Raw genomic sequence first — 14,500 nt, 5'->3', positions numbered from 1 at the left:
CTCACGGTTCTTGAGTTGGAGCCCCGCATCCAGCTCTGTGCTGATGACTCAGAACCTGGAGCCTGCTTTGGATTCTGTGTCTCCCTCTCTCTCTGTCCCTCCCCTGCTCACACTCTGCCTCTCTCTCTCTCTCTCATTCTCACTCTCTCAAAACTAAATAAACAATTTGTCAATACATTGTATTAAAAAATAAAAAAATTAACATTAAAAAATTTTAAAAAAGAAGGAGAAAAACCAGCTCATCTTTTCACGTCCATTTAACCGTTCAATCATCTTTTCCTAGCTTTCAAAATTTCTTTCTCAGCATCATTACTTAGAAACATTACAAATTGACATTGCAGGGGCACCTCAGTGGCTCAGTCGGTTAGGGGTCTGACTTCAGCTCAGGTCATGATCTCATAGTTTGGGAGTTCAAGCCCCAGGTTGGGCTCTGTCTGACGGCTCAGAGCCTGGAGTCTGCTTCAGATTCTGTGTCTCCCTCTCTCTGCCCCTCCCTTGCTTGCTCTTTGGCTCTCTCTCTCTCAAAAATGAATATACATTTTAAAAATTAAAAAAAAAAACAACTGACATTGCAAGTGACAGCTGGTGTTTAATCATCAATAAAGATGGAATCTCAGATCTGATCTGTGCCTTCTCCCACCACTGGGGAAATGCTGCTTCCCCTCTGTCTGGGTCCATCACCGCACTGGTGCTGAGATTTCCTTCCCACTTAAAAATGGAACTTTCTGGGGCTCCTGAGTGGCCCAGTCGCTTACGCGTCTGACTCTTGATCTCGTCCCAGGTCATGATCTCACAGTTCATGGGTTCAAGCCCCGTGTCAGGTTCTGCGTTGGCCATGCAGAGACTGCCTTGTTTTCTCTGTCCCCTTCTTTCTCTGCCCCTACCCCACTCATGCGTTTGCGCTCACTCTCTCTCTCTCTCAAAATAAATAAATAAACATTTAAAAAAATGGAACTTTCTGGCTCTGAGCTCAAAGTGCCTCAGATGCTATCAGTTGGAATCATGCTATGAAATATTTATCACTTGGTTTTATTTGCCAGTTCAGAGAGGCACATTGTGTGGGCCTTTCGGTGTTTGTTTACATTTTTCACTTTAATTTTTATTAAGTAATACAGAATTTTAAAGTATTTTAAACTGTTTAAAGAGCCAAACAGTTCCATAATGTTTGTTGTGACAGGTTCCCACACTACCTCTTCTCCAGAAGATCTACTTTTAAGTGTCTGAGCTGATGCTTTATTTTTTAATGTTTACTTATTTATTTTGAGAGAGAGAGACAGACAGACAGAGAGGGAGAGAGAGAATCCCAAGCAGGCTCTGTGCTGTCAGTGCAGAACCCCACACAGGGCTCAATCTCACAAACTGTGAGATCATGACCTGGGCCAAGATCAAGAGTGGGTCACTCAATCACCTGAGCTACTCAGGCACCCGTGAGCTGATGCTTTAGGTACTGACCTCTCCACCTCTAAACAAAATGCTTGTGTTGCTTTTGAAGGGTCAGGAAATGCCACTGTAAGATAGGACTGGAGGAGCCCAGTCCCAAATTTGTTACTTTCATATACTGGTTATTTCGAGCTGTAGGCAAATACGGGGAGAGGCTTTCTCTGAACTCCCCTCATCTGCCCAAAGACAGATCCTCTGAATGAAACTCCGTTGTCGTAAATCCCCTCCTGTGAGTGTCATTAATGAGGGAGAACTGACTCTTGTCATAGGAAAGGAGCCTAGATGTAAACCCCACACCCAGACTAACTTTGTCACAAACTACCACACCACCCATCTATTCTTCCAGGGCCCATTCATCTATCCTAAAAAGCATTTCCTCCCCCACTAAGAGGCCTACATTCCCCTCCCCTATCCCTATAAAGATGGCATTTAAGTTGGAATTTTTTTTATTAAAAAATTTTTTTTAATGTTTATTATTTCTGAGAGAGAGAAAGAGTGTGAGCAGGAGAGGGACAGAGAGAGAGGGAATCCGAAGCAGGATCCAGGCTCTGAGCTGTCAGCACAGAGCCAGATGCAGGGCTTGAGCCCATGAACAGCGAGATCATGACCTGAGCTGAAGTTGGACATTTTTTTTTCAAGTTCTGAATTAGATTTATTTTTTTTTAATATATGAAATTTATTGTCACATTGGTTTCCATACAACACCCAGTACTCATCCCAAAAGATGCCCTCTTCAATACCCATCACCCACACCCCCCTCCCTCCCACCTCTCATCAACCCTCAGTTTGTTCTCAGTTTTTAAGAGTCTCTTATGTTTTGGCTCTCTCCCACTCTAACCTCTTTTTTTTTTCCTTCCCCTCCCTCCTGGTCTTCTGTTAAGTTTCTCAGGATCCACATAAGAGTGAAAACATATGGTATCTGTCTTTCTCTGTAGGACTTATTTCACTTAGCATCACACTCTCCAGTTCCATCCACGTTGCTACAAAAGGCCAGATTTCATTCTTTCTCATTGCCACGTAGTACTCCATTGTGTATATAAACCACAATTTCTTTATCCATTCATCCGTTGATGGACATTTAGGCTTTTTCCACAATTTGGCTATCGTTGAGAGTGCTGCTATAAACATTGGGGTACAAGCGCCCCTATGCATCAGTACTCCTGTATCCCTTGGGTAAATTCCTAGCAGTGCTACTGCTGGGTCATAGGGTAGGTCTATTTTTAATTTTTTTGAGGAACCTCCACACTGTTTTCCAGAGCGGCTGCACCAGTTTGCATTCCCACCAACAGTGCAAGAGGGTTCCCGTTTCTCCACGTCCTCTCCAGCATCTATAGTCTCCTGATTTGTTCATTTTGGCCACTCTGACTGGCGTGAGGTGATATCTGAGTGTGGTTTTGATTTGTATTTCCCTGATGAGGAGGGACGTTGAGCATCTTTTCATGTGCCTGTTGGCCATCCGGATGTCTTCTTTAGAGAAGTGTCTATTCATGTTTTCTGCCCATTTCTTCACTGGATTATTTGTTTTTTGGGTGTGGAGTTTGGTGAGCTCTTTATAGATTTTGGATACTAGCCCTTTGTCTGATAGGTCATTTGCAAATATCTTCTCCCATTCCGTTGGTTGCCTTTTAGTTTTGTTGATTGTTTCCTTTGCTGTGCAGAAGCTTTTTATCTTCATGAGGTCCCAATAGTTCATTTTTGCTTTTAATTCCCTTGCCTTTGGGGATGTGTCAAGTAAGAAATTGCTGCGGCTGAGTCAGAGAGGTCTTTTCCTGCTTTCTCCTCTAGGGTTTTGATGGTTTCCTGTCTCACATTCAGGTCCTTTATCCATTTTGAGTTAATTTTTGTGAATGGTGTAAGAAAGTGGTCTAGTTTCATTCTTCTGCGTGTTGCTGTCCAGTTCCCCCAGCACCATTTGTTAAAGAGACTGTCTTTTTTCTATTGGATATTCTTTCCTGCTTTGTCAAAGATTAGTTGGCCATACATTTGTGGGTCTAGTTCTGGGGTTTCTATTCTATTCCATTGGTCTATGTGTCTGTTTTTGTGCCAATACCATGCTGTCTTGATGACTACAGCTTTGTAGTAGAGGCTAAAGTCTGGGATTGTGATGCCTCCTGCTTTGGTCTTCTTCTTCAAAATTACTTTGGCTATTCGGGGCCTTTTGTGGTTCCATAGGAATTTTAGGATTGCTTGTTCTAGCTTCGAGAAGAATGCTGGTGCAATTTGGATTGGGATTGCATTGAATGTGTAGATAGCTTTGGGTAGTATTGACATTTTGACAATATTTAAAAATATGGAACGCTTCACAAATTTGTGTGTCATCGTTGTGCAGGGGCCATGCTAATCTTCTCTGTATCGTTCCAATTTTAGTATATGTGCTGCCGAAGTGAGCACTGAAGTCAGACATTTAACCAGCTGAGCCACCCAGGCGCCCCTAAGTTGGAATTCTTAAGTGGTTGTAGGAGTTACTTATTTGTCTTTGGGTGTTTCCCATGTATACATGAGGTATGCATGCGAATCAACTCCTGTGTTTCTCTTGTTAATTTTTTATTCCAGTGGCCTCAGCTGAGAAATCAGAAGAGAAGGAAACTTACTTTTCCTCCTGTACAGTTTCCTTGATTTTTCACTTACAGGCTTTAGCTACTGGCTTACCACCTCGCAAGTTAGGGATTTGGCTCTCTTCCCCTTTCCCCATGAAACACACGCACACCCTTCCCATCCCTTTATCCTTCCGATACAGTTACATCATTAATTTTCCTTAGATCTTTATTCAGTAAATGTAACTCATAGTATTACGACCATGTAAATGCTACCCTGAACTAAGCCACGTAGTAAACTATAACGACTTTTACTATCCTGAACAACTTTTTTTAATTCCCTGGATAGTAAGTGTATTAGTAGTAGATGCACTTGCCACAAATTCAAGCACAAAGTCTCCTGCAATGATATAAACATCTTCTCAAGACATTTAGAGCATCCCATATTTTATCAATCTGATCTTCTTGAAGAAACACTTCCCAGATTCTCTGCCATGTTCCAGTCTGGACTGTTTTGTTCTCAACAACTGGGGTGGAGCTGTCATCCTGAGGATTCCCTTCATTTCTCTTGAGTCGGATCTCCCGTTTCCTCTATCTTGAGTCTTCGTTCTTGGTTTGTTCCCTTGTTTTGGTGAAACATACCCTTCAGTCGCTCCCTGATAAAGGCACATGGGAAATACACTTTTTGAAACATTGCCTTTCTAAAATGTCTTTCTTCAGCCCTCATATACAATTGCTCTTTTGTCATTCTAAGATAGAAGTGGTTTGGGGGCACCTGGGTGGCTCAGTCAGTTAAGCGTCTGACTTCAGCTCAGGTTATGATCTCACGGTTCAGTTCGTGAGTTCCAGCCCCACGTCGGGCTCTGTGCTGACGGACAGCTCAGAGCCTGGTGCCTGCTTTGGATTCTGTCTCTGTCTCTCTGCCCCTCCCCTACTCGCTCTCTGTCTGTCTCCCTCCCAAATATAAAAAATCAAACACAGAAAAAAATTTTAAGGTAGAAGTGGTTATTCCTCCAAGGGTTGAAGGCGTCACTTTCTCATCTTCTAGCCTCTGGTATTACTGTTGAGAAAACTGATGACATTTTATTGTGATCCCCTTATCTTTTGGGCAGTTCACTCTTTCTGTTTTCTTTTCCTGAAACTCCTGTTACTTAGATATTAAGTCTTGTGGATCCATCCCCCGACTTTTTTACTTTTTCTCTTTTACATCATTTGCTCTACTGTTGAGGAGAGTTCTTCAATTTTATCCTCCAATTCGTTACATTTTTCAAAATTTCCATTATGTTTCTGAATGTCTAGAGCTCCCTTTTCTTCAAAAGGTCTGTTTCTACGTCATTCTTTTGCTGTCTCAACGTTGAAATATTTCTTCTTGCCTCACTGAAGATACTACTGATGGGTTTTTGTTTTAAGTTTCTTTTCTTTGAATGTGTCTGCTATTTCTCATGTTGTTTTTTAAATGTTGGTTTGTCTCGGTCTGAACCTTTCACAGTAGGGTTTCCGCACCTGTAAATCTTGATCATTTGCTCATGAGAGTGAATTTGTGGCCGGCGCTTTTCAACAGTGAACTTCACCTGAGGGTCATCATTTTCCCAATGCAAACTCATCATCAGTATGTGTAAGACTTTCTTCTTGGGCTGCTCAGATTCTCCAGGGGAACTTTCCAGTCTCCTCCCTGAAAGACAATGGCCTGGTTTCCAGTATTCTGGGAGCCCAGGAGATGGGGAGGACTGGAGTCCCAGAAGCCAGTAAGACTGTAGTTACTCCAGCTCCCAGTTCCTAGCACAGCATCCACCTCTCTCTGCCTACTGTCTTCCAACCCAGGGACCTTCTGTTTTCCTGTGCAGAAAAAAAAAATCTTCTAATTCTGTGAGTGTGGAGGAGGCCAAGTGTCTGACTGCACAAATTGGAGAAGGTGGTCTGGGGATGAAAATGTTCTTTAAAAAGCTTCCAACAAGGGGTTCCTGGGTGGCTCATTTGGTTCAGTGTCAGACTCTTGATCTCAGCTCAGGTCTTGGTCTCAGGATTGTGAGTTCAAATCCCACGCTGGGTTCCATGCTGGATGTGAAGCCTACTTCAAAAAAAAAAAAAAAAACTTCCAACAAATCCTCTTTCTTTAAACCCCTCCCTTGACCCCCATTTCCAGAGGTACTCAGTGTTACCAATTCATAGCTTTGTAGATTTGTGGGTCAATCCACTTTCCTCACTGCTGATCTAGGATTCAGCTGTCTCAGCTCGGCTAAATCAGCACTTGTTTATTTGCTTTCCAGATTCCAAAAGTTTGCTGTGATTTTCTCCTCTCCCATTTTCCCTTTGCCAGTAAAATCTCTTCTATTGTAGTTTCAGAGAGACTTCCGGAGAAAAGGATATTAGAGGCATGTTTAACTTGCGGTCCTTACCTGGAAGCCACCGTGTAACTCATGTTAGTTGCTTACGAAAACAAAACGATGGGGCCCGTGGGTGGCTCAGTCGGTTGAGCGTCAGACTCGGCTCAGGTCATGATCTCACAGTTCGTGGGTTTGAGCCTCGCATCGGGTTCTGTGCTGACAGCTCAGAGCCTGGAGCCCGCTTCGGATTCTGTGTCTCCCTCTCTCTCTGCCCCTCCCCTGCTTACTCTCTCTCTCTCTCTCAAAAGTAAATAAATATAAAAGGAAACAAAACAAAATACAAAAATAACAAGAATGATACAAAGCCCTGATGCAGGAAAAAATGTTCTGTTGATGTTGGGATATAAACTGAATCCTATTAAAAACTTTAAAAGCAGTCAAGATAAACCTTCTGACCTTGAACCAGTGAAACTTTCTTTGAACCTAGGGAGCAAGTCCACTAATTAAAATAAATGTATAAGGCATCTTGGTATGTAGTCTCCTACCCCTATGGTGTTTGTTAGGCAGTTCCCCAATGCTGAGTCTCTTCCTTATAATTCTCCCTGATGTTAAGTTATCCCTCTCCTTTGCTTCCTGGCTCTCAATAACTGTGTGTCAGTCTCAATAACTCGGGCTCGACTATGTAGCAGGTTCAAGGATACCTTCCCTTAAACTTAGCCCAGAGCCGGTCCTTAATTGCCACTCCTTAGTTCTCTTTTCTCTGGGCCCAGTTCCATTCTAGAGCCAAGGATATTTCAAACATAAGGAACACCAAGTCTTACAAGTATGATGGAATGAGCGGAGGCCTCCCTCGCCACCCACCCACCCTCATGGCTCAGGCATCTGCAGGGAAATTAATCCCAGGAAGGAGGCAAGTGCTCCTTTGGCACCATTATGTCAGAGCTTTTATTTTTACAAGAAGCAGAATCAAATTATGTTCATAGGGAGGAACATGAATGCTTCACTGAAGACTAGAGTGTTGAGGGGTGCCAGGGTGGCTCAGTCAGTTGAGCGTCCGACTCTTGATTTTGGCTCAGGTCATGATTCCAGGGCTGTGGGATCGAGCCCCATGTCAGCCTCTGCACTGAACATTGTGCCTGACTGAGATTCTCTCTCTTTCTCTCTCTCTCCCCCTCTTCCCCTCTTATGTTCTTTCTCTGTCTCACACATACACACAAATGACTAGAGTGTTGATATTTGGAGCAAGTTTTTGCATATGTTGGTAAAGTGTGTTTTCCAGTTGATAAATTAAGGAGGAAACCAGCCTCAGCCATTGTAAGTGGCAAGAAGACAATGGGAGCCCAATTTTCTGCTACTTCCACCACTTATGGGACTGGGGCACCCATATGCTTTTACTGCCAGCAGACGTCTGCACAGAGGAGAATTCTCACTAATATCTAGCCAAATCCTGTGATGGCGGAGTATACAAGTCACGAGGTGACAGTGGGTAGCATGCTGCTTTACTTTGTGCAGAGGAGTGGAACTTTACAGGGAGGAAGGTCTAAGGATGCTGTTTGAGGAAGGCCTAAAGAAGAGAACATGGAGGAGAAAGAGGATGTTCAAGTGAGAGAGAGTTTAGGAAAGAAGGAATATTCACTAGGACACCCCCTTCCAACGTGGAATCCTGAGAATAGAATGAGGGGATGAATTACTTCGCACCTCCAGTCTCCCTCAAGTGAAATAATGACTTAGATCTTCATCAAGATGCAGTATGGGTTCGATCACAGCATGTGAGTTCCCTTGAGGAGGCCAGGATCCCATCCTGCTCACCTTTCAAGGCACCAGCCACTACCAGGTAGAGAAAGCAACAGACAGCTTCTCAAGCCTGACAGACACAAGATCAATTCACGTTAATCCCCTCTACCTACATACACCCACCCAGGAGACAGGGCTGGACTGGGGGATAGGAGGAAAAGTACTTGGAATTGGAGGATAACTTTGTTCGCTTTCTTCCTTCCTCACTAAAGATTCCATCCGTTCCATAATACAAAGTCCTTTGGATATCCTGGTGACTCTGTTTAGTCCTGAATCCACAACAGAAGCCCTGCCTTCTGATGTTCGGGGTAAGGCTGGAGGCATCCTGGCTACCAAGACAGAGTCTTGCATTTGCACTTATACTCTTACCTAAAATATCTAGAGTCCTTTTCCATATGTTCTTTCATCTGATTTTCATCACAACACGAAGTTGTTAAGCATTCTAGCAGGAAATCCACAGCTCGGTGCAGAGGAGCAAAGTCTCCTGTGTCATCCACTCTGGGGGTCAGGTTATTAGTCACTAGTCAAATTAATCGGAAACGCATCCTGCTGCCATTGGCTGCAGTCCAGGAGATACTCAAAGGGGACAGGCAGGAAGTGACCCAAGAGCTCTTGCTCTGTCAGGTAGAAGAAATGTAAATCAACACCCTCTCTAGAGCAACCCAGTAGACAGAAAAGAACACAGATGCTGGAGAGAGCCTTTACATTAGAGACAGAAGACATTCCTGGGATATGTTACATACTCCATCGAATGAGGCAACCCTCCATAGAAATAACATAGGGCAGTTAACTTTTCTTGAAACGCATCCTGAGGACTTTCCATATTCCTCAAGCTGCAAACACTAACACAGAACACAATTACCCCTGTGAAATGTACAGGAGGAATCCACACAATGGACACAAATAAATCAGACTTACTCCTGTACATTGGTCTCGTAATACCCCCCCAAAAAATTCAGCAGCTAAGTTACTACATTCATAAAACTTTGGTGTTGTTCTTAAACAGTGAGAAACACAAACATTAAATCCTCAGATGTCAAGCGTTGGCTGGAGTAAAGGTCTGTACTCATGGCAATAATGAACCTCCTGCTGAACAAAGAGAAGCATAATCTGACAATATTCTCATGTGCTGATGAAGAACCACAGTGTAGAATGACATGGGGTAAAGGGTATCACAAAGACCTACGACCAGCCCCTGGGGAAAACCTGAAAGCAGGAATCAAGCCATGATTTCACATACGTCAGGAAGGCTGGGAGGAATGGGGTTGAAGGAAAAGCTTTGGGTCACTGGTATTCTATAAACTGACTGAGTGAGAGGCTAAAGATCTGTGAAGATTGGAATGAGAGAATATTCTGTTGAGAAATTACAGGTAAGGAAGAATATGAAATGAAGAGGTTTGGGAGTAGGGTTAGCAGGATTGAAAGACAGCTTTGGGGGAGGCAGGGAGTGGAGAAGGACAGAAGGAGGGGAGCTGGGTAACAGAGCCACCCTCTACCACAGCCTAGCGCACAGTAAGACAAACTATACCAACTATTGTGGGAGGAGCCAAGATGGCAGACCAGCATGGAAGTTTTTTGTGTGTCTCACATCCATGAAATACAGCCAGACCCACACCAAACCATCCTACACACCTAGAAAACTGACTGGAGGATTAACACAACAACCTGCACAACCTGAACCACAGAATTCAGCAGAAAGAGAAAAAATTCATTTTTATTTTCAATTTTTATTAAAAATATTTTTCTTTAACTTTTATTACTATATTTTTTACTTTTGTGTAAACTTTTTCAAATTCTATTTTACTTCCATCATTTTAGTTTAGTCTGCTTTAGTGTATTCACCTTTTCAAATTTTCAAACAATTTCCTTTTTTTCTTTCTTTTTCTTTTTTTCTCTTTTTCATTTCTTTTCTTTTTTTGAATGCAGAAAGAGAAAAACCTCATTTTTACTTTCAATTTCTATTAAAATATTTTTATTTAATTTTTTAAATATATTTTTTACTTTTATGTAAATTTTTTCAAATTCTATTTTACTTGCATCATTTTATTTAATCTACTACAGTGTATTCACTTTTTCAAATTTTCAAATGATTTCTTTTTTCTTTTTTTAATCTTTTTTCTCTTTTTCATTTCTTTTTTTTCTTGAATACAGAAAAAGAAACAAATTCATATTTATTTTTAATTTTCATTAAAAATATTTTTCTTTAATTTTTTCTACTATATTCTTTACTTTTGAGTATATTTTTTCAAATTCTATTTTACCCCCATCATCTCATTTTAGTCTACTTCAGTGTATTCATTTTTTCAAATTCTCAAACGATTTCCTTTGTGTGTGTATGTGTGTGTTTAATTTTTAATTTTAATATTTTTTAATTTCAATTTTTCTACCTCATTAATTCCTTTTCTCCCTTCAAAATGACAAAACGAAGGAATTCACCCCAAAAGAAAGAGCACGAAGAAACGACAGCCAAGGATTTAACCAACACAGAGACAAGCAGGATGTCTGAACCAGAATTTAGGATCATGATAATAAGAATACTAGCTGGAGTCGAAAATAAATTAGAATCCCTTTCTGCAGAGATAAAAGAAGTAAAAAATAGCCAGAATGAAATTTAAAATGCTATAACTGAGCTACAATCACAAATGGATGCAGCAGTGGCAAGAATGGATGAGAGAATGGGTCCAAGGATGGAACAGAGAATTGCAATATAGAGGACAAACTTTTAGAGAATAACGAAGCAGAAAAAAAAGAGGGAGATTAAGACAAAAGAGCACGATTTAAGAATTAGAGAAATCAGTGACTCATTAAGAAGGAACAACATCAGAATCATAGGGGTCCCAGAAGAGGAAGAGAGAGAAATAGGGGTAGAAGGGTTATGTGAGCAAATCATAGCAGAAAACTTTCCTAACCTGGGGAAAGACATGGACATCAAAATCCAGGAAGCACAGAGGACCCCCATTAGATTCAACAAAAACCTACCATCAACAAGGCATATCATAGTCAAATTCACAAAATACTCAGGCAAGGAGAGAATCATGAAAGCAGCAAAGGAAAAAAAGTCCCTAACCTACAAGAGAAGACAGATCAGGTTTGCAGCAGACCTATCCACAGAATCTTTGCAGGCCAGAAAGGAGTGGCAGGATATATTCAGTGTGCTGAATCAGAAAAATATGCAGCCAAGAGTTCTTGATCCAGCAAGGCTGTCATTCAAAATAGAAGGAGAGATAAAAAGTTTCCCAGACAAACAAAAATTAAAAGAATTTGTGACCACTAAACCAGCCCTGCAAGAAATTTTAAGGAGGTAAAAGATGAAGAAAAAAAAAAATACACACACACACACACACACACACACACACACACACACATACACACACCAAAGCAACAAAGATTAGAAAGGACCAGAGAACACCACCAGAAACTTCAACTCTACAAGCATAATGGCAATGAATTCATATCTTTCAGTACTCACTCTAAACGTCAATGGACTCAATGCTCCAATCAAAAGACATAGGGTAACAGAATGGATAAGAAAACAAGATCCATCTATATGCTGTTTACAAGAGACCCACTTTAGACCTAATGACACCTTCAGATTGAAAGTAAGGGGATGGAGAACGATCTATCATACTAATGGTCAACAAAAGAAAGCCAGAGTAGCCATACTTATATCAGACAATCTAGACTTGAAAATAAAGACTGTAGGGGCGCCTGGGTGGCTCAGTTGGTTGAGTGTCTGACTTCGGCTCAGGTCATGATCTCACGTCTGTGAGTTCGAGCCCTGCATCAGGCTCTGTGCTGATGGCTCAGAGCCTGGAGCCTGGTTCAGATTCTGTGTCTCCCTCTCTCTGCCCCTCCCCCTTCATGCTCTGTCTCTCTCTCTCTCTCTCTCTCTCTGTCAAAAATAAATAAACATTAAAAAAAATTTTAAATAAAATAAAATACTGTATCAAGAGATACAGAAGGGCATTATATCATATTCAAGGGGTCTATGACCAAGAAGACCTAACAATTGTAAACATTTATGTGCCAAATGTGGAAGCACCCAAATATATAAATCAATTAATCACAAACATAAAGAAACTCACAGATAGTAATACCATAATAGTAGGAGACTTCAACACCCCACTCACAGCAATGGACAGATCACCTAATCAAAAAATCAACAAGGAAACAATGGCTTTGAATGACACACTGGACCAGATGGATTTACAGATATATTCAGAACATTTCATCCTAAAGCAGCAGAATATACATTCTTCTCCAGTGCACATGGAACGTTCTCCACAATAGACCATATACTGGGACACAAATCAGCCCAACCATTGTGACCACACAGGCTATTTTCGTGTGGGTCAGGACAATCATTTTTAAAAACAACCCTGAGATACAATTGTCATACCATAAACAATATGTATTTAAACTGTATAAATTTATTAGTTTTGGTCATATGCACATACCTGTGAAACTATCACCAAAATCAAGATAATAAGTATATCCATCACCCTCAAAATTTCCTCCCCCACTTTTGTGGTCCAGTCACTCTCATCCCCAGACAACGGGTCATCTGCTTTCTATCACTATACATTAGTTTTCACCTGCTGGAATTTTATATAAGCGGAATCACACAATACATATACTTTCCTGTCTGGTTTCTTTCACTCAGAATAATTACTCCGAGATTCATCCATGTTGCTGCAAGTATCAATAGTTCGTTCCTTTTTAGTGCTGAGTACTATTTCACTGTATGGATATACCACAGTTTATCCATTCACATGTTGATGGGTATTTGGATTTCCAGTTTTTGGCTATTCCAGAGAAAGCTAGTGGGAACGTTGGAGCACAAATCCATATAAGACTTTGGGTGGGCATAGGCTTTTATTTCTCTTGGCTAAATACCTAGAGGTAGAATGACTTGATCAGATAAGACGTATAAGTCCAACTTTTTAAGAAACTGCTAGACTATTTAATGAAGTGTCTATAACATTTTACATTCCCACCAGTAGCATATAAGAGTCTCCACTGCTCCATATCCTTGCCAACACCTAGTATGCTTTTAGATTCAGCCATTATAACATGCTCAGTGGTATCTCTTTGTGATCTTTAAAAAATTTTTTATTTTATTTTTTAGTTATTTTTGAGAGAGAGAGAAACAGAATGTGAGCGGGGGAGGGGCAGAGAGGAGGGAGACACAGAATCTGAAGCAGGCTCCAGGCTCTGATCTGTCAGCACAGAGCCTGACACGGGGCCCGCACTCACGGACCTGACCGTGAGTACGTGAACTGAACCACCCAGTCGCCCCTCTCCATGTGATCTTAATTTGCATTTCTATTGGTGACTGTTGATGGTGAGCATTTTCTCCTCATGGGCCTATTTGCCACCCATATATCTTCTTTAAGTATCTTTCCAGATCTTTTGCTCATTTCTTTTTTTCCTGGATTGTTTATTTTCTTATTATTGAGTTTTGAGGGTTTAAAATATATATATTCTGGATATAACTGCTCTGCTAGATAAATGATTCACAAATATTTTCTCCCAGTAGGTAGCTAATCTATTCATTCTTTTAACAGTGTCTTTTGAAGACCAGAAGTTTTAAATTTTGATGAATTTCAATTTATCAATTTTTTCCTTTATGGATTGTGCTTTTAGTATAATATCTAAAAAGTCTTTACATGGCCCAAAACCATAAAGGCTCTGTTTTCTATTTACTTCTAGAAGTTTTATGGCTTTAGGTTTTACATTTATAGCTATCATCCATTTTGAGTAAATTTTTGTATATAGTATGAGGTATGGGTCAAAATGTATTATTTTAGGGGCGCCTGGGTGGCGCAGTCGGTTAAGCGTCCGACTTCAACCAGGTCACGATCTCGCGGTCCGTGAGTTCGAGCCCCGCGTCGGGCTCAGGGCTGATGGCTCAGAGCCTGGAGCCTGTTTCCGATTCTGTGTCTCCCTCTCTCTCTGCCCCTCCCCCGTTCATGCTCTGTCTCTCTCTGTCGCAAAAATAAATAAACGTTGAAGAAAAAAAATTAAAAAAAAAAAACAAAAACAAAAAAACAAAATGTATTATTTTGCATGAAGATATCCAATTGAGCACCATTTGTTGAAAAAATTGTCATTTTTCCACTGAACCATCTTTGAACCTTTGTCAAAAAATCAGTTTTTGTGTGGGTCTGTTTCTGGTCTTTCTGTTCTGTTCCACAGACCTTTTTTCTCTCTTTACACCAATATGACACTTAATTAATGTAGCTTTAAAATAAGTCTTGAAATCAAGTAGTGTTAGTTCGTCAACTTTTGTTCTTTTTCAAAGTTATTCTTTCTATACTAGCCCTTTGCATTTCCTTATGAATTTTAGAACCCATTTTTTTTCAATTTGTACCAAAGAGTCTACTATGATTTTACTAGAATTATGTT

The 14,500-nt window shown here is 40.8% G+C and overlaps 1 non-coding gene across 1 annotated transcript; it reads right to left on the bottom strand.

Moving 5' to 3' along the window:
• Positions 1–3,724: 3,724 nt before the first annotated feature.
• On the bottom strand, positions 3,725–3,831 carry LOC124521362 (U6 spliceosomal RNA). Its single transcript, XR_006964462.1, has one exon. It is a non-coding gene; the product is annotated as a U6 spliceosomal RNA (small nuclear RNA).
• Positions 3,832–14,500: the final 10,669 nt, after the last annotated feature.

The sequence above is a fragment of the Lynx rufus genome, unplaced genomic scaffold (assembly GCF_022079265.1).
Source record: "Lynx rufus isolate CCGP_SWC_20201006 ecotype Redwood Valley unplaced genomic scaffold, mLynRuf1.p SCAF_3, whole genome shotgun sequence".
Taxonomy (NCBI): Eukaryota; Metazoa; Chordata; class Mammalia; order Carnivora; family Felidae; genus Lynx; species Lynx rufus.
This window is presented reverse-complemented; position numbering and strand designations above follow the sequence as displayed.